This window comes from Giraffa tippelskirchi, chromosome 1 (assembly GCF_054371585.1).
Source record: "Giraffa tippelskirchi isolate mGirTip1 chromosome 1, T2T-mGirTip1v1.2.pri, whole genome shotgun sequence".
Taxonomy (NCBI): domain Eukaryota; kingdom Metazoa; phylum Chordata; class Mammalia; order Artiodactyla; family Giraffidae; genus Giraffa; species Giraffa tippelskirchi.
In genome coordinates, this window is record NC_137275.1 from 67649201 (window position 1) to 67676548 (window position 27348).

The 27348-nt window shown below is 40.9% G+C and overlaps 1 protein-coding gene across 6 annotated transcripts in view; it reads left to right on the forward strand.

The window, feature by feature from the left end:
• Window positions 1-27348, forward strand: part of PPARGC1A (PPARG coactivator 1 alpha) — a 391629-nt gene that overhangs the window by 224821 nt on the left and 139460 nt on the right. Inside the window, exon 2 of one of the 6 annotated variants that reach the window (XM_081545730.1) lies at window positions 233-301. The exons of the other annotated variants lie outside the window; for them this stretch is intronic. The gene's annotated coding sequence lies outside the window, so the exon portion shown is untranslated. The remainder of the gene's footprint in view (window positions 1-232; window positions 302-27348) is intronic. 6 annotated transcript variants of the gene reach the window in all.

Sequence of the window (27348 nt, forward strand, 5' to 3'; positions counted from 1 at the left end):
CATGTTTGTATGTTGGCTCCTTGAGTTCCTGACCAGTCTGTTGATTTTTATTCCGACCTCCTAATAATAGGCAGTTAATTCAGAAATGATCTTCATTGACCTGATTCTATGCCAGTCAGCAATCTGTCTGCTTTACAACTTGAAATATAAGAGGAAAAACCAGTTTAGGTCAATAGAGTAATGTGGTTTGGAATTTAGGTTCTATGTTCATCTCTCACTGTGATTCTTATAGGAAGCAAGTGTGCTGGGGGGAAGACTGTTGGATTTGAAGTCTCATGATTTGGGGAAGAATCCCACTCAGGTTGGTCATGAGCCTTTTGGCTCTGGGTACTCCAATGGGCTGGCTTTGGAAAGAGAAGATTTAATTCCAGCAGTTTCCACCAGTCTTTTCCAAGCCAATTCAAATAAGAATAAAGTTGAGGAACTTTACTTGTGGTCCAGTGGTTAAGAATCCTCTTGCCAATGCAAGGGACATGGATTAGACCCCTGGTCTAGGAACTAAGACTCTGCATGCCAAGGGGTAACTAAGCCCATGTGCCACAACCACTGAGCTCTCCTGCTGCAAGCACTGAAGCCTGTGCACCCTAGAGCCTGTGTTCTGCAACAGTAGAGGCCACCTCAATGAGAGGCCCTCGTGCTACAACTAAAGAGTAGCCCCCATTGGCCACGTATAGTGAAAGCCTGCATGCAGGAATAAAGAGCTCATGTAGCCATAGAATAAATAAATAATAAAAGCAACACATTTCTCTTTAAAAGAAAGAGTAAAGTTGAAGTGAAAATAGGATGCCCATGTAATTTGTCTTCAACATGGAACACTTAAAAGTGAAGGGTTCATTAATAATTATTCAGGGACTCCGGCATAAGACAGGACTGGCCTAGAGACATTGGGATGTGTGCTATCTGTAAAAGTCAGGGCACCACACTCACTCTGCAAATGCAACTTGGAGACAAGCCCTGGAGAGTTCCCTAGTCTGACTAGGGAAGAGGATTCCAGCCTCTCAGGGCCTCCCAGACAGGAACTGAGAAGCCTTCATTGTCTTGGGAAAAGCTGTTTTGAACATCTCTTTAGCTCGGTTGGCTATGAAACGGGGAGTTAGGGTACCTGCATCTCAGAACTGGGGAAAGGAGTAAATTAGATGTGCACAGAGCACCTAGGACAGGGACTGTCACTCAGGAGTTGCTCCTTAATAAATATCACCTTGTCCTCTTGCCTCCTTCCTCCCCCTCCTCCCTTCCCCATGGAGACAGCTGCACTCTATAGAATGTAGTAATATGCATTTTTAAAGGAAGGGACCAGAGTTTTGTATTCCCTAATTGACTCTGACCCCTTTGAAGTTAGCCATAGTGTGTTATTAATTATTTATCCCAGTCACATGGTTCCTTGGGACAGAGTAGTAGTCGGTAAATATTCGATGAATAGATGAATGAATTCAAGAATAAAAGAATCGTGATTGTTCCACAGTAGAGGTTTCTCAGACAGAGACGAGTGTGGCTGCATTCTTGGCTGATAAGAATTCAGGAAGCACAAGAACCCGGAGTGGTCTCTCCCAAATGGAAACTTAAGCTGAGTGGCAAAATAAGAAGGCTGTTCACGAGGGTTTGTCATAACCAAGGAAGAACTGGCACTCCAGTCCCCACTTGGCTCCCAAGTTCCTGCTGAGTTTCTGAGATGGAGAGGAAGCAAATATGGAGCCCAGCACAGCAGGGAGAGAGAAACACATGTAATTTCCCTTGTACCCACCCTCTGCCTCCCATACCAGCAATTATGTCGCTTCTAGCCACCAGGCTGCTCTAACAGGCTGCTGCGTGCTCGGCTTGTGATGATCAGACCCAGGAGCCTGAGAATATCAGCTCTTTGGACCAGAGAGGAGTTTGGTGTCCACATCTCAAGTCTGTGAAATCTGATAGGCCCTGTCTTGACTTAGTGGCTCTTGTTTCCTGTCTGTACTAAGGGGTGGTAAGGAAGCTCTGGGGAGGATATGGATAAGATCTGAGATGTGGACCAGAGTGTGGGCTCTGGGGTGACACTGCGCAGCTCTACTGATTACAAATTCCAGCTCTACTGATTACAACGGTGTGACCCTGTGCCGACTGATCAAATTCTTTACATCTCCATTTCCCCATTTATTAAATAGTGATAATAATTATATCTTCAGGCATGACTTAATGACTGAACAGCAACAACAGTAATTATATCTACCTTACAGGGTCATTTTGAAGGTAGAATGAGATGATTTATGTAAAGCATTTAGGGCTTCTCAGGTGGTACAGTGGGCTTCCCTGGTGGTTCAGATGGTAAAGAATCCGCCTGCAACACAGGAGACCTGGATTCGATCCCTGGGTTGGGAAGATCCCCTGGAGAAGGGCATGGCAACCCACTCTAGTATTCTAGCCTGGAGAATCCCCATGGACAGAGAAGCCTGGTGGGCTACAGTCCATGAGGTCGCAAAGAATCAGACTCACCTGAGTGACTAAGCACACACACACAAAGCATTTTGTATTGTGTTTGACACATAGTAGGCACATGATAATTATTGGCCACCATTTCCATATTAGTGCTAGTAGGATTGTTGCCATCATTGTTAATGAGGTTTGAACCTGACCCTTCATTATACTGAACTGTCTCAAAGAGGTGATTGCTCCCAGTTAGCCAGCACCAGGGAACCTCCAGAGGAAAAAAGTAGATATCGCAAGACAGGGAATTGTCACATCTAGTATATTACATGCTTCAATAGCCAGGAGCTGATTAGTACAAATCTAATTTTGCACTAACCTGCCAGAGGCTGAGTGCACAACTGGGCTCCTTGGGTTCAGTTTGACTGTTGAAAGGAGATATTTACACGAGAGGTATCATGTGCATATTCAGAAATATCACCTAATATCAGTTAATAAGAGAGCACAATCCATCTATCTATACATACATACCTAATATTAAAAAAAAAAAAAAAATAACCTCCCCACCAGGAAAGAAATATACGGAAACTACTCTCAGACTTGAAGGGCACAATCAGCCCTGGGGGGAGAAAACCAAAAAGATCAGAAAAAGAACTAATCCCCTATGCTTTTGGAGCTGGCTTTATCCGTGTCCTCTTTTCGTTCTTGTGTGTCTGAGTTGCACTGTACCTTTGCTGCTCCTGCTACTAATACTATTCTACTGTCAAGTGGCTGGCACGCCAGACGGAGAGAATTTTTCTGTACTTTGCGCTTGAGCTGGGCGCTGGGAAATCCTGTCGTCCTGGATTTGTGGCCGCACGACGCTATTCTTCCAGCAGAAGACGCCGCACCCCCGCGCGCTGTGTTCTAGCGACTGTGGGAGCCAGCCCCGCTTTGGCTGGTTAGGGGCTCTGCCTGATGGAGACGAAAAGTGAATTTCTCCTTTGTGCCTCCACCAAGCAGCTCTCTCACGATGAAAATAGAACCTGCTTTCATCTTGCTGGGCCTGACGAAGAGATAGCTCCCAGACTGCAAGTCAGCATTTGCCCGCACGATTGTGTGGCAAAATCTATTTTTAAAAGACTATAAGTTCTCCTGGTAGACAAAATGGGTACTCTTTTCTGGGAGCAAAGGGAGTAGGTACCCATGATGGGCTGTCAAGTAATGAAGGGAGATTAGCTCCCCACTTCTTTTCACTGGGAGCCTGGCATCCTGAAGCTACCTCTAGCCAAGTTATGACACGGGAGAGTCGACTGGCCGCCCTCCCCCTCCCCCCGCTCCCCCCGGCAGGAGGGAGGGATCGCCAGTCACTCTGTGTCCACTTCCAGCTGTTCTGGGTGGTGTGGGCTCTGCATCATCAGCCTTTGTGACTCACATGCACAGGTCACATGAGGTTGACCATTCCGACACGAAGGTCACTGGCATGGAAAAGTAAATTAAGAAATCAGGTTAGGCTTCTTTTGGTCTTTTGTTCCTCTTTGTTTGTAACCTGAGCGGATTAGGAAGACTTGATGACGCCTTGATTAATCAGGAGTTCTTATAAAAACAAACTTGGGGACTTGGGGGACAATTAAAAAACCTGGATGGATGTAAAGTTACACGAGGCAGGCTGCGTGCTTCTCACACCTGAGCTTCCCCAGCTGTGCCTGCTCTTATGCTGTCCTTCCTGCCGGGACCACTATCTCTGCCACTCTGTCCCCAGGTGGCATCTCATAGCCTCATCCTTTTCCTTTTCTCTCAAGTTCTGGCCTAATGATGGCTCGTTCTGGCCACTTGCCTGCTTATCAGAGATTATTCTAAGGCATCTTTCATATCGCTTTCATATTGCAGAGTGGTTTTCCAACTTTTCAGCAATGGTTTTGTCCCTTACCTCTTCAGTTAGATTGTAAATTATTTGGAGGGCAGAACAATGTTCTATATATCTTTGCTATGTCTCATTGGTGTATGTGTATGTATATTTCCTTGTTTTCCTTCTTATTTTTAACAAGTGTAATATATTTCCCTTATCTAAAATTATGAATAGAGTTAATCAAAAATAAATTGAAAATACATGTCTTAAAATGACAAACATTATTCACTTTAGGTATGTAACTTCTAACATGTATATATTTTAATTGCTCTAGCTGGATGATGGAGAGACAAAGAGAACTGGGAGGAGAGAACAATGTATTTTATACATATTAACCCTTGAATCCTCAGAACAAGCCTATGGAATATGAGCAATGATCATCTTTGTTTTAAGGATGGAGAAACTGAAGCTCAGAGCTCTGAACTGTCTTGCCCAAGATTGGATAGCTAATATGTGATAGTGCGTGCTATACATAGTACTTTGTAACTTATTATTATTATTTTTTACTTGACAACATAATAATCCTGTCATTTATTTACTAAGTAAGTTCCTGGTATGTGTCATACATAATGTTAGGAGAATTTTGCATGAAACAGAAATAGCCTCTGCTCTCATGAAGTAGGAGAGAGATAATTGAAAAATCAAAACCATGTGATCTATGCTGTATGATAGGAGGAGTTCAGGGTACTGTGGGGGCCTATGACAATACCTAATTTAATACGGAAGTGGTGCACACATTTATTTATCTTCATTGCTCATGACTGTATTATTTCAAATCATCTTTTTATTTTAGAATAGTTTTGAATTTATGGGAAATTTGTAAAGATAGTACAGGGCATTTTCATATACTTTGTAACCAGTTTCATATAATTTGCTGTCATATGACTGTGGCACACTTGTCACAACCAATGAACTCATCTTGGTACATTGCTATTAACTGAGCTCCATACTTTTATAAGACTTCATTAGTCTTTCCATAACATCCTTCTTCTGCTCCAGGAACCCGTCCAGGAGCCCGTATCACACTTACTTGTTGTGTATCCTTGGGCTTCTCTGGGTTGTAGCAGTTTCTCAGACTTCCCTTGCTTTTGAATCCCTTGTTAGATTTGAGGAGTTATTGGCCAGAACTTTTATAGAATGTGCCTCAACTGATGCTTCTCTAGTCGTTGTGATTTTGGGGGAACCCCACAGAAGTGAATGCCATTCTCAATACATCATGTCCAGAGTACATGCTATCCATATGAATTATGATGAAGTTAACCTGGATCACTTGGCTAAGGTCTATGTGTGTGATTTCTCCACTATAAAATTACTCCCTACCCTGCATTCCAGATTGTACTTTTAGAAACAAGTCAGTGTGTAAAGCCTACACTTAAGGGATGGGGAGTGAAGTTGCACTTCCTTGAGTGGAGAGTATGGTTGCATTTTCATACTACATGGATGTTCCACCACTGATTTCCCCAGTGCCCTATTGATAGACATTGAACTTTTCCCATTTGTATTAAATTTTAAAGCAATGCCACACAAATATCTTCTATGATTATCCTGGAACTCCTCAAATTATTTTCTTTAGAAAAAGCTTTTCTAAATAAATTTGGGTCAGAGAGTAGGTATTTTTTTAAAGACTTTAAATTTTGGTGGTGAATTAACTTTATAGAAAGGGAATACCAATTTACACTGGGGAGTGCTATTTTTACCAAACCATAGAAAGGATGTCTATTCTTGCTTTTAATCATTGATAATTTGATAAGTAGAAAATTTAAGCATGTAGTGGGTGTACAATTAAAAGAAAGATATAAAATCAAAGTCCCATTTTGACTGAAAAATCATCATCATTCTTTTGTTTTGCAAGGGAACAAACCCAGGTCAGGTTGACTAAAATGTTAATTCAGTGGGTATTTGCTGGACCGTGTTCTGGATAGGTAGATAGTTCCCACTCCCCAGGATGTTTTAGTCTAGGAATGGAAGTAACATTAAAAAAAAAAAGCTCAAATTATTACTGCAACTCAAATAATACCTCCAATTCAAATTGTACTTACATTTATTCTATTAAAAATTCACAAAATTCCTGTTTAGACTGTCTACATGACTTTTCATGTTGAAAAAAATGGCGAAGATTGCTTGAAGTATTTCTGCAGTGCTAAAATTTATTTAACGTGAAATTTAGAGACCTACATAGATGGAGAGATTATTGGTGCATGAACAAAACTTACACTCCAAACAGAAATTGTTTATGTAAATATTGGACTCTGAACAGTTCTTCACCGAGGAAATCTGCCTTTGTGAGTTCACAGATGCCAAATGGGAAGTGATTATGAAAGAATTATGAATTCCAAGATGTAGTGTTATGTGCGCCTAAGTTTAGATTCCCAAAGGGACCAATTTACTAATACTAAGTGGATGAGCACAATGGGATATGGTGAAAACAGAACTGCACAGATTCAGTAAGTGTGGAAGTGAATTTTAAACAAATAACAGTAATGTGGGTGTTTCAAAGGACTGAGATTTTTGTCCTAAACCCTATACTTATTTGGGATGATCTTAATGTACTATATTTAGATTGGGGACCAGAGGAAAAGAGAAAAAAGTTCTGAGATTATTAATAGCAAAATCTACCGATTCTGTGAAATCTGACTGGGCAGAGTGATAAGAAATTGGAAATCATTTAGAGACAATCAAAATCTAAAAATGGATACGGATTCCTTTCTTAGAGGGACATTTTCAGCTGTTTTTCAGTGAATTCAATTACTTTTCTGCCTCGCTGCTCATCAGTTCCTTGTTTATCCCAAGGAGAGCTGTGCTGTTGATGGTTCCGTTTTAGAAAACACTTGGATCAGTAGGACAAGAGGTGACATTTGAAAACTATTTCATTAAGGTCAAAAATCTATGAAGTTGTACTTCTGCCCCTTCCTCTTTTCCTTCTCATTCCTCCTTTTTCACTTCATCTGCCTCCTTCCTCTCTCTCTCTTCCTCCTCCTCTTCCTTCTTTCTTCCTTCTCCCCCTTCCTCTCCTTCCCTACCCCATCCTTCTCCCTTCTCCTACTTTGTCTTCTTTTCTTCCTCTTCATTTGCTTTTGCTTTTTGGCAATCCATCATCTTCTGCAGTAAAAAGACTGTGTCTGCTCATATTATATGGTATTCTTGGGTAGTTGATTTTAAGAGCTAAACTCTTTGCTTAGCTTAAAGTACAGAGCACAAGGAGCTCTGGCCATTCTCTGAAACGATGGTGGTTTTATAGTCTCCAAGTCCAGTTAAAGTCATTCTTAGAAGAACAGATAAGCAGGAGACAGGAAGGGATTGTAGAAAAAAATTCTTCATAATGTAATTGTTGCAGTGGTCAGTGCTGTGACTTTGGTTCATGCAGTGAGTTATTTTTTAGTGATAATGCCCAACATGTATCCAGGGAAATAATACCTGGAAGGATCGATGGGTACAAAGCCCACTTTGTGGTGACACTGTGCCCTAGGACAGTACATGGCCCCATAAAGCTAGAAAGGTCTAACATCATAATTCCTGCCCCTAAAAAGCAACTCCAGTGCCCTGTGACTTGGAAGTCCATCCCCAGAGCCATTCTCCTTTCTGAAATGGGTATATGTGAAATGGAGTTTAAATATTTTCTGTGTGGAGTTTGTCCCTTCGGGGATGAGGTTCAAGGGCCATTATTTCCATTTAGAAGATAATCCTGAAAGCCTCTGTTTATATCAGTGGTCCGTCTGATCTAGTCTGATGGATAGCACATTCTAATCTAGAAGTTATTTTTACTTTCTCACTTACAAAGTTATATTGATTGGTTAATCCATTTTAGATATAAGGCGTTACAAAATTATTTTCAGTGATTCAGAGTTCTATGTTTACCAAAGTCTCTGTATAACAAACATTAATTTCATAAGGCATTCTAAACAAAGCTACATTTTAACTTGCAGTTTGGAGACACTGCTTTACATCTGGTAAACACACACACATAGACTCCTGAACTAGTGAGATAAAAACATCTCATGGATTAATTTTGTTGATGTCATCTGGTTTCATGCTTTCTGTTACTACTGACCATATAGTTACTATTCATTTTATGTTATCACAAGTATGTAGAGTCAGTGAAAATTAGTTGTTTCTTTTTTGTTTGTTTTTAATGTGACAGCAGTGACAGCAGGAACCATAGCATATTCTCAAATGGAAATCTAGAATGTGCTTCAACCTGCCTGCTCTCCTCTGACAATTGCCTATTGAGATCACCTGAGAAATTCCAACTCAGCTTTTAAGACTTAAATGAAATATCACCTCCTTCTAGAAGTATCCCCGAGTTAATGGAAGAGTTGGCACTTTCTCTGCTATGTTCCATGTAGTACCTTCTATAGTCCTCTGTTACAAGATGGAATTCGTTACATTGCTGCAGCCGCTTATTATATGTCTCTTGAGTTTCTGAAGGCAGGAATGGTCTTCTTTCATCTCTGTGGATAAACAGAGGAGTGCACAGGCAAGAGAAGGCCCTTAATACATATTTGGTAAATTAACTGATGGATGAGAGAGACCCAGAAGTTTTTATAGGTTCTGGTAAATTGATGATTACACTTTAGAAATTTAGACCAATAAGGGGATGCCTGAAAACTCAGGGTTCCACAGAAGATTTTAGGGATGTAAAAGGATTAAAATATATTTTAAAATCTATACAGTTAATTATATACAGATTCTGACCACTTTTAAGCGATGGAATATGAGAAGGGATAGCTTAAATTAATGATAATGATTTTTTTCCTTGTTAAGAGGTAACATGCTTTAAAAAAAAAATCAGACTTTGAAGGTTCTTATTATGTTTTCTCTCTTAAAAGATTTGTGTTCCTTAGCCTTGGTGTTCTCACAGGTAAAACTTAGATCATATCAAGTTCTCCAGAGTAATGGTGAGGGTTAAATTATGATATTGTGTGTAAAGTTCTCAGCATTAGTGTCTGCACATAGTTGATTAAATGGTAGCTGTCGTCAGCATTGGAGTGAGGCTGTCTCTAACTCCTCAGTTTGTGGCATTTATTGGTGAGCTGCCCTCTAATGTTTCCCCTCTCTAATAATCAAATGGGCCAGAAATTCATTTCCCAGAGAATGTTCACACATAGGGCAAAACCCGCAAAATCTCCGAGGGTTCCTAACACTGTAGACTCCTGTGACCATGATAATCTTTGAAATGTTCTTTGAATTCTTTAGAAGAGTGTGTTGACGTTTTTTAAATGTTGTTATTTTTTAAATTATTCTTTGACCTAGGGGGCAATAAGGTGAGGATGCTCATTGCATTTATACATTATTTTTGCCCATCTGTCAATGAATTAGTCTTTAATTTGGGCTGAGCCATTTTGGTATTTCAAAACAAACAAACATATTTTGAAACAGCACAGGAAAAATGTCATTATGGATTTTAATATGTTTACTATGCTTTATTTGGGGGGATTTTGATATGCAAAATTCCTATTGAAATTCAGAGGACATCACCACCATTGATTTGAATACTAAAAATAAGATGTACTCACATTCTTCTTCCTTTTTTTCTCCTTATTCGAGTAATTGTATGGTTCAGAGCTAAATGACAAGGAAAACAGAATGTTAAAAAGCGTTAACACTGAGTGAGCTGCCCTGGTCAGGCAGTCATCACTATGGACCCCGTCCAGCCCAAAATAGCCTTGATGAGCCTCTGAACAAGAGCAGCTGTGAAGGCTTCTCCCTGACTCCAAGGGGGCACCCAGCGGGGCAGCTGCAGGGGATGCCTTCTAGCTGCCAAAGCCCGACCTTTGCTGGGCAGCAGACACACTGTCTTCTCACAGCTCCTCTTCAACATGGAAGTAATGTCCTAGAGGGCTGGAAGGAAGGTTCAATCACTGTCTCTCGTCACTTCTCTGGCTTTTGTGTGTGTGTGTGTGTGTGACCCCTAATGAAAGGGGTCATGCTATGACGACTCTCTGAGTGTCCTGCTCTGACTTCTTCACCTCTTGTACTTGCCTTCATTGTTCACATTTCGCTTTACATCGCATCTTCAAGGAGACCTTCCTTGTCACCCTTTTTCTCTTCTCTGCCTCCTAACCATGATGCACTTTCATCAGTCTTTCAGAGTCTGTTTTTCCGACTCTAATGCAAGCTCCTCAAAGGCATGTCTTATTTGCTGTTGTATCCTCCAGTGACTACCTAGCATAATGTATGACAGGTACTAAGTGTGCAATAATTTAATGAAAGAATGAATAAATGAATGACCTGGAAAGTTGTTGGACCAGGAAAAGATGTGCATTTTTCCTTTCAAATAAAAAAGTGTTCCTTGGTGCCTCTACCTTCCAAAGAGGGACTTTTCATGGTTCCTCAGACTTTCTCTGCAACAATTCTTACTCAGGATACTCAAAGGTGCTAAAATTAAACCCATGTCAAGGACCAGAAACTATATTTAGTAGAAACCATTTTTTTTTTTTTTTTTTTGCTGATTTTCTCTGAGCAGCTCCTCTACTTACTCAGTTCAGTTTTTTTTTAAACCTCTCTGGAGCCTCTACTGTAGATCTCATAGGATCCATTTTGGCCACTCCAAGTCTCCCCTGGGTCTCAGCACTAGATAGTTTCTTTGGCCCTACCACCAACCCCAACTGTGCTTGTGCATGTTGTTTTGCTGATTTTGCTGAGTTCTGTTGAGATGAACAGGATGTTTGTTGAGGCACATCCCTTTGGGATACTGTGAAAAGGGACTGATCCTAAATAATGAGAAATTGTATAATTGAATGGGCTGTGATGATGAGGCAGAAAATACTACCACATATGGCTCTGTTCTTCCTCATGGGAAGAGAGAGACAGAGGGATCATTTCTGTCTCTGGTAGAAATATATTAACCAGTTCAGACTTGCAGGGTACAGAATGGGATAATGAGGACCCCACAAGTGAATTTATGCTCAATGATTAGACAATTGGCAGTATCTTCTCCCCTTTCTGGAAGAAGTACACCTATTGAGGACAGACAGAAATTCAGTTTAATAGGGGGAAAAAGATGAAGAGAGTCAATAGAATGTACATTTGGGTTAACTTTTTTTTTTCCAGTGAAAAGAAAAGGGAAATTGTGAGCTGGGAATTGAGAATCATTTATGACCTATAGTTCTACCTCTGGCTTAGTGCCAATCTTTAACTTTGGGCAGAAATGGTGGAACTTTTTGACTCCATTTCCTAGTTCAGAATGGGATCAACAGCACTTTTGCATGCATCATCATACATTGCTTGAGCTCCCTATGTTGGTGAGAGAAAGATTACCCAAATAAATAAAAGAGTTTTACTCGTAAAGCTACCATAGAGGAAGGAAAAGTGGGGTAAATTCGTGGATGCTAACTGAGAATTTTGTAAACTTGTAGTTTCTCCTGCCTTTTCTCCTCTTTTCTAATGCAAAAGAGATATTATTGAAAGAGTTATATCATTCTGTAGATTATGAAACTTGTGGTTTTTCTCTGTGCCAGCTACCCTCATGGTACCACTGTTGGTCTCTGGTTTCAGTGATTTTGCTTAGAAAGTGCCTCCTCACTCTTGGGCATTATCTAGAAGTCTATGCTTTTGATGTCTAGTACCTGCAGGAGTCAGTACTTTACCCTGTTCTTGGGTCTTATTTCTTGTTTTTATGTGATTACCCTTCTTGGTTTCATCTGCTGCTTTCCATGTCGTATAATCTCTATCCTTCACTTCTTTGCACCAATAGAGTAGAAGCCAGAGCCCAACTGCTCAGTTCATATTCTGGTTCCTTCAAATATCTGTATAAAGTAGGCCTAACTGTAGTGCTTACATTATATGGATGTCTTGGGGATGAGACGTGCTATGGAAATGGCTTAGAACTGTACCTAATACATGGTGGGTACTCTGTATGGTCTAGCTTTGGTTATTAGTTCTCAAAATCATACTGATAGATCAGTTATATCTAAAGGCTTTGTGATGATACTGGCTTATTTTAAATGAAATCAGTTAAATTTTTTTTTTTCTGGATGTGAGCGTGAATGAATAGGCAATACTTAATACTCACTAAATTAAAAAGACATACTAATAAAAACTTCTTACGTGCTAAAAGTACGAGAAAATTTAATCCATCTTGTTGAAAATATAGAAGTCTGCTTATATACAGGGTTAACATTTAGATACTAACCAGCTTTGTAATTCTTTCTTAAAGGTCCATGTGTAACTGTGGTACTACAGCATCAGCTAGGATAGTGAAATGGTTAACAACACGAGCTTTAGATTCAGGTAGTCCTGAGGCTGAATCCCACTTCTGCAACATACTTAGTTATGTTACCATGAGCAAATCATTTAAACTTCCAATACTCATTTGTTTCCTGGTCTAAAAAACAAATACTGTTGCCTACCACATGGTTTGTCATTATATTAAAATGAGATGCTACATGTAAATCATGTGGGTATCTGGCATAAGGAAAGTACGTTATAGAAACGATCATATTGCACACCTCTGAGGGCACCATTCAACACTGTATTCTGTGTAAATGGCACCCATTTGAGTTGTATCATAAGTGGCTCTCATATAAAAATTGGACTCTACTAACATTTTCATTATGATGATAAAGCTAGGAAAATGACCTGTGAGGCAGAAATACATGATTTTCTGCTCTTCCTCTGCCAAATGTATAAGCAGGAAAAAAGTGGCCCAAACTGATGTATTAGAAACTGGCAGTGTTGTTTCTCTTTAATTTCACCTGAGGGATTTCTTGAATGTGTGTTGTCTTTATCAATGGTCAAATCTATGACCCTTAGGAAACTTACTGGGGGAAAGAGGATGTGTAATTTTTTCTTGCTGGATGTCCTGGTTGCCAGGGCTTGATCCTGCCCACCTCACCTCACAGGCACGTGGGTACTGTAGACAGCCCTTTCAGGAGGTGGTACCAGGACACCGGTAGTATTTTGCAAGAAGAATCCTTGGCTTTGCCCGTGAAGCAGAGAATGTGATCCCTAGCTGGGAGCCAAACCACAAGCATGTGAGCAGAACCTCGAGTCTGGTTTCTGCCCAAGTACATGCAGGGGAGTGAAAAAGACAGGGAACCTTTGTGAAAACGATGCAGCCTCACATGCAGAGATAGTTCCACAGTGTCTGGTGGGATATTCCACCTCTGTCCCAGAGGAGACACGTTGTTTCTTGTTTACCTAGAATCATCTGCTTTGCAAAGGGAAAACTGACTCCTTCATTTCCTAGACCTGGGGTCTAGAAAGCCACTCAAGCTAAATGAGCCTCAGTTTCTTCATCTATAAATTGAGACTAATACAAACTTTTCTGCCTATATTATAGTATCTGGCCCAGAGTCTTCTCAACCAATATTTGCTGTAAACATAACCGATAGGATGGGCTTCACTAGGGTGGCTACCTAGTTATGTTTCTTTTTGTGGTTATTAATCAACAGAGAGTCTCAGGTGCCATTGTTGCATGAAGTTGAAATTGCCTTCCTGAGGTCTCTCCATCATCTCACTTATCACAATCCTAATTGTTCCAGAGATCTAAGGGTTCTATTTAGTTTAGAGGATCCAGCCTTTTTTTTTAATTCTGTAAATGCCAGGGTATTGGGACAAGTGGATGCCATGCTTTCTATTAGCACCGGTGCTTCTGTTGCTACCACACAGTGTCGCTATTGAATGGTGATCCTGCGCTGCTCAGTCAAGGCTGGTCCACTGCTCTGAAGGGGGCTTTGCTGCTGTAAATCTCCATGCAGACCCAGTGATGTCCCCTGCTTGGGCTCCAGCTTGCCAGGTTCTTTCAGCACATTCTAGGTTAGTGTTCTTCAGAGCATTATACCAAGACACAGTAGCAGAGTCTCTGGGTGGATTTCCAGTCGCCACCAAATCCATGCTTCCGCACATCACCTTCCTATGGGTCCTCTCTGGGACCTGAATTGAGACTGCCTCATGCTAATAGTGAGATTCCAATAACATTAAACATTAAATGAGACCGTCCAGTTTCTTTACTCCTTATAAGGAGTCCCCTTATCCCCACCACAATTTGTTCACCTCTCTCCAGTGGGTGGGTCTACATAGAAAGGGATATTGGAAGATGTCTTGTTAGACCACACAGGATATATTACATCTTCCCCAGAAGGAATTGCTGCTTACCTTTACATAACTAAAGAAAAATTTGCTTTTCCCACCCTTGGCAAATGAGTGGTCAGCAGCTGCCAGTACCTAGCCTTATGTGAATGATTAAGTAATGTATGTGAAAGTGCCTCCTGAACTAAAGCCCTATGAAAGTAAGCTCTTATGATTATTATTAAATGGGCAGCAATGATTTATACACATGGCACAGGGAAGGCTGGCACTCCTGAACTTCAGGTGATAGCCAGAAAGTTCTCTGGAATAAAATGCTTTCTAGTGCCTCAGAGTATACTGGGTCAGTAAACTGTTCTCCTTAGTATTGGATTGTGTTTCTTCTTTCTCTCCCATTCTGTGTTATCCATTTTTATATTAGTTTCTCTTACTTAAGCTTCATAAGCCCCCAACCAGTGTGGGGTTAGCAGATGAGTTAGTCCACCCAACAAACCATCCTTTTGGGTGGTGGGGAAGTTGCAAACACATGCTCCTGGAAGCAAAGGAAAAGTTAATAGTATTAATAACATATAGTGTGCCACATGTGTCAGTACTATCTCATTTAATCCTTGAAACAACCCTGAAAACTTTCTTTTCACATGTAAGGGAAGAAAAATGGAAGTGGTGAGCTTCAGGGACAGGCCCAAGTCTGCCTGACTCTTGAGTGGCAAAAGCAAGAGGCAGACTTGATCATCTGTGGCTGTTTTCTGCTCTAGTGCACCCCCTGGCTTCTGGAAAGAGAATGGCTCCCACTTAAAAAATACTCAGCTTTCAGACATTTTGGCATCAGAATAATTGGAGAGAAACTCCAGGCAGCTCCATTCCTTTCTGCTGAGCTTCACCTTTTTTTTTTTTTTTTTTGCAGGGGGTGGGGTGGATCTTCTGATTTTTATCCCCTTAGAGCTACCACTTATAAGGAGGACTGTGCCCACCTGGCCAATACAAGTTGCTCTTTCTTCCAGAAGCACCCAATGTTAACAGTCTAGGAGCAGCAAGACTAGGATTCCTAGAATCCACGTGTTGGCTTTCCTTTTTGTAGGGCAAATTGCTGTGGCCTTTGTCAGGGTAATCTTAGCACATGCAGCATGCTGAATAATCAGGTGTGGGTACCTTAGCAGGAGGGCTATAGCTTTCCTTCTTTCTGTTGGAATTCTTCCTACTTCCAAGGAATTTCTAGCTTCCTTGATTTATCTCCAGTAAGTTGTATTTCTATTAAACAGAGTTTTTATTTCTCATTTTTAAAATTTTCATCTTGTCAAAACACTGTTTTGTTTTGTTTTGTTTTTTTTAAAAAAAACCCCTATTTTCTATTTCATCTCCCTTGATGTAAACAGGAACTTTTGCCCAATACCATTTATTACTTTTTCTTTAGTTGCTCAGGTTTCTCTTCTGGTGGTTTAGTCACTAAGTTGTGTCCGACTCTTGGTGACCCCGTGGACTGTAGCTCGCCAGGCTCCTCTGTCCAGGGATCTTCCCCACCCAGAGAATGAACCTGGGTTTCCTGCACTGCGGGTGAATTCTTCACTCTCTGAACTACCAGGGAAGCCCAGGTTTCTCTACTTACATGGAATCTTTGCTATGCATTTCCTTACCCACCTGTCTTCTCTAAAACAGCATAGTGGGGGCTCTATCTCCAGGTTAGGCCCACTTATGCTACTTACTAGCTATGTGATCCTAGAAAAGTCATTACATATCTCTGACCTTCAGTTTATAAAATGGGAAGAATAACATATTACCTCCCTGAAGGCAGAAGCAGGGTAGGCTAGGTAATTTCCAGCTAAAGAAGTAGGATTAATCCCATTCAGGACTTGCTCTGTCTCTTCGTGTACTTGTGTCCTTTTAGAAACCTTTCAATCTTTATTGATTTTTACCTGTTTTTTTGTCACATATTCCCTATACCTTTCTATAATTTTTCCTTTGCTTGTACTTACGATTTCCATTTGCTGAATCAGTGACTGAATTTGCTTTCTCTCTACCTGCCTACCTATCCATCACCACCACTGCTACCACCACCACCACCACACTACCTACTGAATACCCACTATGTACCTGGCTTTGTTGTGAGTGCTAAACATTACTTCCATAATTTCTTTCAATAACTCTGACTGTTGAGTAATCCCATTTTATAGATAAAAAGACTGAGGCTTTTAGAGGTAAAGTCACTCACTGAGTTCACACGCTAGTAAGTGGTGGAACCAGAATATGGGCCTGGGTATCTCTGACTCCAAAGATGCACAGCTTCTGTGCCTTTTCAGTAGCTACTGTTTATATAGTACCTACCACATATAAGCCACTTAGCATGGATCACCTCTTTTTACCCTTACAACCATAGTATAAATTAGGTATTATTATTTCATTTTGCTGCTGAGGATAACAATGCTTAGAAAGAGATGTTAGGTAAGTACGCCGGAGGCACACAGCCAATAAATGTTCTCAAGTCCAACGTCAGATGACCTCCTTTCTCCCTTCCTTTCTGCTCTATGCTTTGTGAATGAATCAGGGAATGAATGCGTCACCTTCCTTTCTTCCTCTTTTCCAGTATTCTTTGGTTCTTTATTCTCCTTGGGGGAGAAAAAAAAAAAAGATGACTTGACTTTACAAATTAAAAATCTAAAACATACTAGAAGCAAGAAAAAAAGGTGGAAGTGGAGGGAGTAGCAGCTGAAAAGCATGAATAAACCAGTCAGTCTATAATAACCTTCCACCCAGAGGTGACCACTTTCCTTTTTTTCCGCCTCGTTCCTTTCCTGCCCTTGCCTTGGCATCCTCTTAGCCAAGAGCCACATTCCTTCTCCACTTCTCTCAGGACAAACTCCCTTTGGGGGTCCGAGTTTCCCCGCTGCGATGCTTGGCACAACGTGTGACACACACATTTGCAAAACTAATCAAGTGTGGCGGGGACAGGGAGTCCCAGCCCAGGCTCTGGAGGCAGGAGCGGCTGCCCAGCCACACGCAGTTCCCTTTCCCTGGCCCCGGGGTGGGGTGAGCCAGCGACTCCCTGTAACTGAGCCCCGGCTGCCCCTCATGGCCCGGGAAGTAACACAGGCCCTAGCAACGGAAAATGCCATCTGACACTCTGGGCAGCGGGCAGCCTGTGCAGGGCCACCTCTGGGAGTCTTTCGTTCGAAGCCAAAGTTCAGCTGAAGGGCAGTAGCCACGCCAGAAAGTCATGTGGCTCTCATGTTGGTTAGTGTGTCACTTTGAACAGCTCTTATCTGATATTATTATGACTAACCCAGTGCTGACAGCAAGGGACAGATTATAGGGGCCATGTGACAATTATTTAAGGCATCACAGAGGGCACTCGTGCAGCTTGTATTAACCCATTCTTTCCAGGATCACTTTCCCATAAGAGTTTGTCCCCTTGAGAGTCTGGGGGCGTGGGGAAGAAACAGAAATTTCCCCTGGACCTCAGAGGGTCCTCCTGGTTCCCACGTGGATGGCCCCTCAGTAGCAATTTATTTTTGTCCCTATAGCTTGAGTGGTACATGCTCTTTGGGTTTAAAAAAAAAAAAATTAATGGTGACAGTTGTTCATATTTCAAAACCTTTCTTTCCTTATACCTTGTACTGATAAAATTCTATGCCTTTGTCATTGTTGTTGCTAAGGTTGATCTTTAAGATATTAGAGAACTGCATTGAAGTCCTAGCTAGAGAAATAGTCCTTCAGCATCACAACTAAATGTCAGCAGTGAGAAGGCGTTCCTCCCCACGATATGATTGGCATCTTGGAGGGGGCAAAGCAAACATAAGGAATGCTATGATTTATTATTTATATGCTGCCCTGAGTGTCCACAGAAGGGCACAATGGTTGCAGTTGCATTACGGCTGTCATGCCAAAAATCAAATTCACAGCCACTCTTAATAGGTGCAAACTATTACACATACAATGGGTAAACAGCAAGGTCCTATTGCATAGCATAGGTAACTACATTCAATATCCTGGGATAAAACATAATGGAAAAGAATATAAAAAAAAAACAATGGATATATGTTTATAACTGAGTCACTTTGCAGTATAGTAGAAATTGACACAACATGGTAAATCAAATACTTCAATAATTTTTTTTTTTTAATTCACAGCCGCTCGTGTGGCTGAGAGGATTTTGCTCTGATTGAAGTCATATGAAACAGTGTAAATGATCTTTATGTTTGAGTGAAAAGAAATTTCAAACCTTATTGGGGACTTAAAAGTAAATAAAACAGAGTGTTTGGATCAAAATTCGGATGACATCGTCTGAATCATGTCCTGGGTGCAAATATATAACCAAGTTCAGTGGGATACCCTGGAGGGACAAACAATGGGATCTCAGATCTTTAGGAGATGTTGGAAAACAGCCATGTTTTGAGGATTTCCTTTGTGAGTTCAGGCCCTGTTAACATTCAGCTATAAAATGGAATAATAATAGTACCTTCCTTATTGGGTTGTTAAAAAGATTTAATGAAAAGAGGCTTAGACAGACTTAGCCTAGGGCACAATGAGTGCTCAATGAAAGATGACAGGTGTTAGTCTAGTTATTATTCTTGTTATTGTCATTGTTGCATGCTTGGCAACAGAAGGCAGAAAACTTTGAACACAGACTTGAAATGTTGACATTTCCAGGATGATTTCAACCTTGGGGCCACTTCAGTCTTGCTGCTGAGGGTCAAGCAATTCAAAACTCCTCTCCACACATTCCCATGAATGCCACATTTCCCTACCCTCAGTACAGTGCCTGCTACTGCCTTGGTCACTGGCATCCAAAAATGTTCCCACTTTGTTACTGTGAAGGGAATAAGACCACTTCTGGTAAAATGATAGAGCAAGAGGGAGGACCTCTGGAGGCAACATCAGCCTTATCCTATTGCCCCAAGCAGTTCAGCTCTGGCTCCAACTTGCATGTGCCATTCAACTGTACAACATGTCTGTGGTTCACTGGCCCCCCATCCTTAGATGGTGTTTTAAGGAACATCTGTTATGATGCGGCACATGTTAGGGAGTTTCATTCATCCATCTCAAGCAACTTATCAAAGTTTTCCTTCTACCACATCCAGTGCTGCCCTCTGCCTCGCTTTGTCCACAGCAGTGCTTTAGCATCCTTTATAGATTGGTGCTCTGTGTCCCTCCCCATGTGACCTAACCTTTAATCCAGTTTTGGTGAGTAACTTATTCATTTATTTAACAATACTTATTGAGTGTCTGTTTTGTGCCAGACATTCTTCTAGGCCTGGAGATACAAAAAACAACAACAACAACAACAAAGAACTTAGAAGCCCAGAATAATTTTGCTGCCTCTGTTCTTCCACCCACCAGAAACTGTGGATTTTCCCCATTAAGGAAATTCTACTCAGTGGTGGCTGCTTACAAGGACAGCTTCAGTTCAGTTCAGTTCAGTCACTCAGTCGTGTCTGACTCTTTGCAAACCCATGAACTGCAGCACACCAGGCCTCTCTGTCCATCACCAACTCCCGGAGTCCACCCAAACCCATGTCCATTGAGTGGGTGATGCCATCCAACCATCTCATCCTCTGTCGTCCCCTTCTCCTCCTGCCCTCAATCTTTCCCAGCATCTGGGTCTTTTCAACTGAGTCAGCTCTTTGCATCAGGTGGCCAAAGTATTGGAGTTTCAGCTTCAACATCAGTCCTATCAATGAACACCCAGGACTGATCTCCTTTAGGATGCACTGGTTGGATCTCCTTGCAGTCCAAGGGACTCTTAAGAGTCTTCTCCAATACCACAGTTCAATCAATTCTTCTGTGCTCAGCTTTCTTCACTGTCCAACTCTCACATCCATACATGACCACTGGAAAAACCATAGCCTTGATGAGATGGACCTTTGATGACAAAGTAATGTCTCTGTTTTTAATATGCTGTCTAGGTTGGTCATAACTTTCCTTCCAAGGAGTAAGCATCTTTTAATTTCATGGCTGCAGTCACCATCATCAGTGATTCTGGAGCCCAGAAAAATAAAGTCTGACACTGTTTCCACTGTTTCCCCATCTATTTCCCATGAAGTGATGGGACTGGATGCCATGATCTTAGTTTTTTGAATGTTGAGCTTTAAGCCAACTTTTTCACTCTCCTCTTTCACTTTCATCAAGAGGCTCTTTAGTTCTTCTTCACTTTCTGCCATAAGGGTGGTGTCATCTGCATATCTGAGGTTATTGATATTTCTCCTGGCAATCTTGATTCCAGCTTGTTCTTCAACCAGTCCAGCATTTCTCATGATGTACTCTGCATATAAGTTAAATAAGTAGGGTGACAATATACAGCCTTGATGTACTCCTTTTCCTGTTTGGAACCAGTGTGTTGTTCCATGTCCAGTTCTAACTGTTGTTTCCTGACCTGCATACAGGTTTCTCAAGAGGCAGGTCAGGTGATCTGGTATTCTCATCTCTTTCAGAATTTTCCACAGTTTATTGTGATCCACATAGTCAAAGGCTTTGGCATAGTCAATAAAGCAGAAATAGATGTTTTTCTGGAACTCTCTTGCTTTTTGGATGATCCAGCGGATGTTGGCATTTTGATCTCTGGTTCCTCTGCCTTTTCTAAAACTAGCTTGAACATCTAGAAGTTCACAGTTCACGTATTGCTGAAGCCTGGCTTGGAGAATTTTGAGCATTACTTTACTAGTGTGTGAGATGAATGCAATTGTGTAGTAGTTTGAACATTCTTTGGCATTGCCTTTCTTTGGGATTGGAATGAAAACTGACCTTTTCCAGTCCCATGGCCACTGCTGAGTTTTCCAAATTTGCTGGCATATTGAATGCAGCACTTTCACAGCATCATCATTTAGCATTTGAAATAGCTCAACTGGAATTCCATCACCTCCACTAGCTTTGTTCGTAGTGATGCTTCCTAAGGCTCACTTGACTTCACATTCCAGGATGTCTGGCTCTAGGTGAGTGATCACCCCATCATGATTATCTGGGTCATGAAGATCTTTTCTGTACAATTCTTCTGTGTATTCTTGGCACCTCTACTTAATATCTTCTGCTTCTGTTAGGTCCCTACCATTTCTGTCCTTTATTAAGCCCATCATTGCATGAAATATTCCCTTGGTATCTCTAATTTTCTTGAAGAGATCTCTAGTCTTTCCCATTCTATTGTTTCCTCTATTTCTTTTCATTGATCACTGAGGAAGGCTTTCATATCTCTTCTTGCTATTCTTTGGAACTCTGCATTCAGATGGGTATATCTTTCCTTTTCTCCCTTACTTTTCACTTCCCTTCTTTTCACAGCTATCTGTAAGGCCTCCTCAGACAGCTGTTTTGCTTTTTTGCATTTCTTTTTCATGGGGATGGTTTTGATCCCTGTCTCCTGTACAATATCACAAACCTCTGTCCATAGTTCATCAGGCACTCTGTCTATCAGATCTAGTCCCTTAAATCTATTTCTCACTTCCACTGTATAGTCATAAGGGATTGATTTAGGACATACCTGAATTGTCTAGTGGTTTTCTCCGCTTTCTTCAATTTAAGTCTGAATTTGGCAATAAGGAGTTCATGATCTGAGCCACAGTCAGCTCCCGGTCTTGTTTTTGCTGACTGTATAGAGCTTCTCCATCTTTGACTGCAAAGAATATAATCAATCTGATTTCGGTGTTGACCATCTGGTGAGTCCATGTGTAGAGTCTTCTCTTGTGTTGTTGGAAGAGGGTATTTGCTATGATCAGTGCGTTCTCTTGGCGGAACTCTATTAGCCTTTGCCCTGCTTCATTCTGTACCCCAAGGCCAAATTTGCCTGTTACTCCAGGTGTTTCTTGACTTCCTACTTTTGCATGCCAGTCCCCTATAATGAAAAGGACATCTTTTTTTGGGTGTTAGTTCTAGAGGGTCTTGTAGGTCTTCATAGAACTGTTCAACTACAGCTTCTTCAGCATTACTGGTCAGGGCATAGACTTAGATTACCGTGATATTGAATGCTTTGCCTTGGAAACAAACAGATCATTCTGTCGTTTTTGAGATTGTATCCAAATACTACATTTCGGACTCTTTTGTTGACTATGATGGCTACTCCATTTCTTCTAAGGGATTCCTGTACACAATAGTAGATATAATGATCATCTGAGTTAAAATCACCCATTCCAGTCCATCTTAGTTCGCTGATTCCTAGAATGTTGATGTGTATCCTTATATGCTAGGTGCTGTAGCAGATGAGTATACCAGGCCAGAAGGGTAAACTGTCAAATTCGAGAATGGGCCACTTTTTCCTATTACCTTTCTTCTGATGAATCAGATCAGGGTTGATATCCAGCTGATATTATGGCAATGTCAGTTGTGAAAATAGTGATGTGCTCAGGGGTAAATAGCTGCTGCCTAAGCCCTCTGAATGACCAGCTCCCTGTTACCTTGGCTTCTGTTCTTATAATCGCTTGGTTGCCTCATGATCCAGGAACAAAAGGATTAATTGTTATAGCAGGGCCCTCTAGAATATGTTCTGATTAGTTGGTGTCCATTTCCATATAAGCTGTTATGTCTACAAACATTTTTGAGGCATAGCACCATTTATTTCCACGATGTGGAAATCAGTCATTGTGAGCTGCATTTTGACTGAGGGCAGTGTAGCACACAGTTTAAGATTCTGAGCTGCCTCAAGATTCCATCCCTTCTGATTGGTGTGATTTTGGATGAGCTATTTTTAATTCTTTACTTTTCCTGTGTATAGATGAGGAGAATAGTAATACCTAGACCCCAGACTGCCTAAGGCTACAGCAAGGATAAATTAGTTTAGACATCTATAGCACCTCGGAAAATGTTTCAACATGGTAAGTGCAAAGCAAGAAATATCATTTATTTTTATTGCTATTAGATATTTTGGCAAAGCTCATGTCCAAATTTAATTCAAGAAAAGGTGAACCAGGTCGAATTACTCTCTTCTCTAACTGCAGAACAAATAAAACACCAAGAAAGAAACCATAAACCTTTTCCAAAGGGATGTGAAGTAAACATATGAAATTCTTATTTTTCTGACATAATAAGATGATAGTATCTTTAAAATATCTGTGTGTAGGCTATGGGTGTATATGCATTTTTGTGAGAGATTTTGTATTGAATAATTGTTGTTTGTGTGTGGTGGATACAGAGAGGATCAGAATCCCTTTGTCATCAATGAGCTCATTGTCTACTGGAAGAAACAAGTATATAAACCAATGATTATAATATACTAGGTTCTCTAGCGGATGAGTATACCAGGCCAGGAGTCCTGAGCAGAAGGACCTAACCTAGCCTCAAAGGTGTCAGCAAGATCTCTTGGCCAAGCTGACATCTTAACTGATTCTTAGAGATGTGAGATACGGAAAAAGGCCCAGAAAAGGATTTTGGGTAGTGCTTGAGCAAAGACATGAGAAAGAATATTCTTTTGGAAATTGGGAGGGGGTAGGGATTGATAAGAAGTCAGGCTGGAGGCATGGTCAAGGCCAATTCAGAGAAGGCCTCCCCACCATTTTCAAGAGCTCCTTTTTGATCAACAAGGAGGTCCTGAAATGAGGTGCAACAGGTGGGTGTACCCAGAGTTGTGTCTTAGAAAAATCACTAGGGTGAGGTTGATGAAGGCCTGAACTAGCTCACTGGGAGTGAAATGGAAAAGTAGAGCTGGATTTGGAGTCATGAGGAATGAAAAGTGATGACTATTTTTAGTTTGGGTGGATCTTGCTACTACTTTCCCAGTGATACAAAAAATATAGACAGAGAAGCAGCTGGGTTGGAGGAAGGATGTGAAGATACAGTTTATATACAATTTCTCTGGACTTTCAGAACATTGGTGGTTGGGAGCCAGTTGACTCAGGCTGAGAGGGGGCACTTTGGGCTGGAGACATGGATATGGGAATTGTTATTGTAGTGATGATAGTTGGAACCTTAAGAGGCAATTGCATCCTCAGGGAAGAGTGAGAAGAGCAACCAGAGTGGGCTAAGAACAGAATTTATAGGGAACACAATGTTATAGGGATGGTACGCTGAGAAACAGCATTTGGAAAGGCAGAGAACCCAGGAAATATTGTATGGCTACAAGCAAATTCAGGAGGGTCATGTAGACACACAGTCTTGACCAATTAGTACTCCTCTGTTCTTATACTTCTTTGGTAATATGTTGGGTTTAAAGCTGTATAGGCCTACCTTGATTTCCTTGACTGGAAATACATGTATATATATTTTAGTATTTTTCTAAAGTACCATGTTTTATGATAGGTAACTTTGAGCATTTAACTGATCTTTTTTTCTCTTTTTTGCCTGTAGACTGAAATCATAGTGGGCTTCCTTGGTACTCAGATGGTAAAGAATCTGCTTGCAATATAGGAGACACAGATTTGATCTCTAGGTTGGGAAGATCCCCTGGAAAAGGGAATGGCTACCCACTCCAGTATTCTTGCCTGGGGAACTCCATGGAGAGAGCAGCCTGGAGGGCTATAGTCCATGCGGTCACAAAGAGTTGAACACGACTGTGCAGTCCGTGGGGTCGCTACAAGTTGGACACAACTGAGCTACTTCACTTTCACTTTTCACTTTCATGCACTGGAGAAGAAAATGGCAACCCACTCCAGTGTTCTTGCCTGGAGAATCCCGGGGATGGGGGAGCCTGGTGGGCTGCCGTCTATGGGGTCACACAGAGTTGGACACGACTGAGATGACTTAGCAGAGCAACTAATACTTTCACTAAAATCAAAGTATAAAGTAGGACATAAAAACGATCTTTCTCTGTCCTCTCATGTCTCACCTCTTCCAGTGAAAACTAGACTCATAAAACCTTTTGTTTGACCCTGGACTGAGTTTAGGTCAATTCTTCTTTTTAACTGAATCCATTCCATTTTCTCTCATCATCCTCAAAAGATGATCCCTTCACTGCTTTCACATTCTTTCATGAAATGTTTGTCCTAAATCTCTTTTATTTTGAGTGGCACTTATAAACTAGACTCTAGCACAGAGCAGATGTATTCATTTAATAGTTCGCTTTGATGGCTCCTTTAAGAGGCTTTATAATCTTTATATTTTACCTTTGGGTTTGGAATTTTATGCTCCTTTAACAGGTGTATTACCTTCATCAGATGTTTTCATTTTAAGCTGTTGACTTATAAACACATGGCCTGCGGGGATTGGTGTGCAGAAAATTTATTCTCTTACAGGTTTATACTCCTATTCATTTTTGTATTTAGTGCAGGGATATGCAAAGAACCTTAGATTGATTGATAATGACAGTTCATTAGTAAAAATGACTCTTTTGATGACCAAAATAATTGTTTCTTCCAGTTGACAATGGGTCAGTGAAAGATCACTCTTATTGAGAGGATTTTTAGAAAAGTTAATTAAAAACAAAATGCTTTCCGGCCCAATATTTAGTTCTCTGGGCTTGCATTTTAGGAGAAAATTGTGCTTACACATCTCTTCTGAGGACACTTGAAGGCTTGTCTTTTAAGCTATTTAATTGTTCAAATAGTTCACACTTTTCAAAATCTAAAGTGTTTTGCTCCACACTGATGTATTCTGAGCTTCTGACCATGAACTATCAGTTTCTGTAAAAGAGAGGAAAGGGAGAGAAAGCCATCCTTCTTCTGTTGGTGTGTGAAAGAGGGTGGAGCAGGGAAGTCTAAAATGGAAACAGTGTATGTAATCAAGGGGCTAGGTCAGGCAGCCATGTCCCTCATGGCCTTTGGTGATGTGGATGAGGACGGAATTCAGGGAGCATCTGTGGTGAAGAAGCTGGTCCTGCCTGGGCTTGGTGCTACATGAAAGTTTGTGCCTACAAAAGCTAAACTGTTCCCAGAACCTGTGATTGGAGTCCTATCTGAGAAAAAAAATGGAATAAAATATTCTTCCTTTACTTTTTGCTTTAGAAATTTGGACATGTCTACTGTGGACATTAACTGAGCCATCCTTCCTCCTGACAGCCCTGATGTCCCAGAAAATGGAGTAAAGAATCCCCTAGGAGGTGTTGGGCAATGCACTTGTCTATACAGTTGTTGTTGTTTAGTCATTAAGTCATGTCAGTTCTTTAGCCACCCCATGGACTATAGCCCACCAGGCTCCTCTGTCTCCTCCCAGGCAAGAATACTAGAGTGGGTTGCCATTTCCTGCTCCAGCGGATCTTCCTGACCCTGGGATTGAACTTGTTTCTCCTGCATTGCAGCTGGATTCTTTACCACTGAGCCACCAGGGAAGCCTCTTGTCTATACAGACAAGGAGGCTCAGAAGTTTAGGATTGGCCCATTGAATATCCAGCCTGATTTGCAGTATTACAAAATGGAGTTGATGGTCAAGCCAATCTTCTATGACTAATCATCTTCATCATAAAACCACTGTGATTCAACATAGTTTATTATCACTTCTACTGTGCCCAGGAGAGGCCAGGACTGAGCCAGCAATGAAATTGATTTACCCTTGCTTCCCAGATTTGGAAATAACATCTCCTTAGTAAAGAAGGAGAGTTTAGGCCAACCCTGGGAGGAGATTTCATGGTTTCTCCTTGTGTTCTGGGTTGTGTTCTCTTGAAGAAAACTGTGTGGCTTCAGTAAGACCAAAAAGAATAAAAATATGAAGAAGATGTTGAGGGCAGGAGTAGAATTAAGGAGAAAGTATTTCAAAAGTGAACTTTGGGAAATATTTTATCTCAGGGGAAAGGTGTAGGCTGGATTTGATGTCTCTCTCTCTTTGATTTCAGGAAGTCAGGTTAAAATTTTATTTAGTTCAATTGGAGCATTTTTGGAACCTATTTCTAAATATATGTTGATTAGGTTATACTCCTTTCACCCCTTTTTATTCAGACAACTCTTTGATGTACTTCTTTTCTAACAGATATTTCATTCTTTTTTTTTTTGCGTCAAAACTATTTATTGATGATACATTTTCCCTTTGGGACTGTGACTTCCTTGAAAGGAGCATCTATATCTTATTCACTTTTTTGCTTCCATGACTTGTATTTAGTCATTAAATGGTAATCTTTCTCATATTAAGTTTGTTAAGCTCATTTGTTAAATGAGTGAATAAATGAGTAAATAATTTAATGATTGAGCAAGTAAAGAAGTTATAAA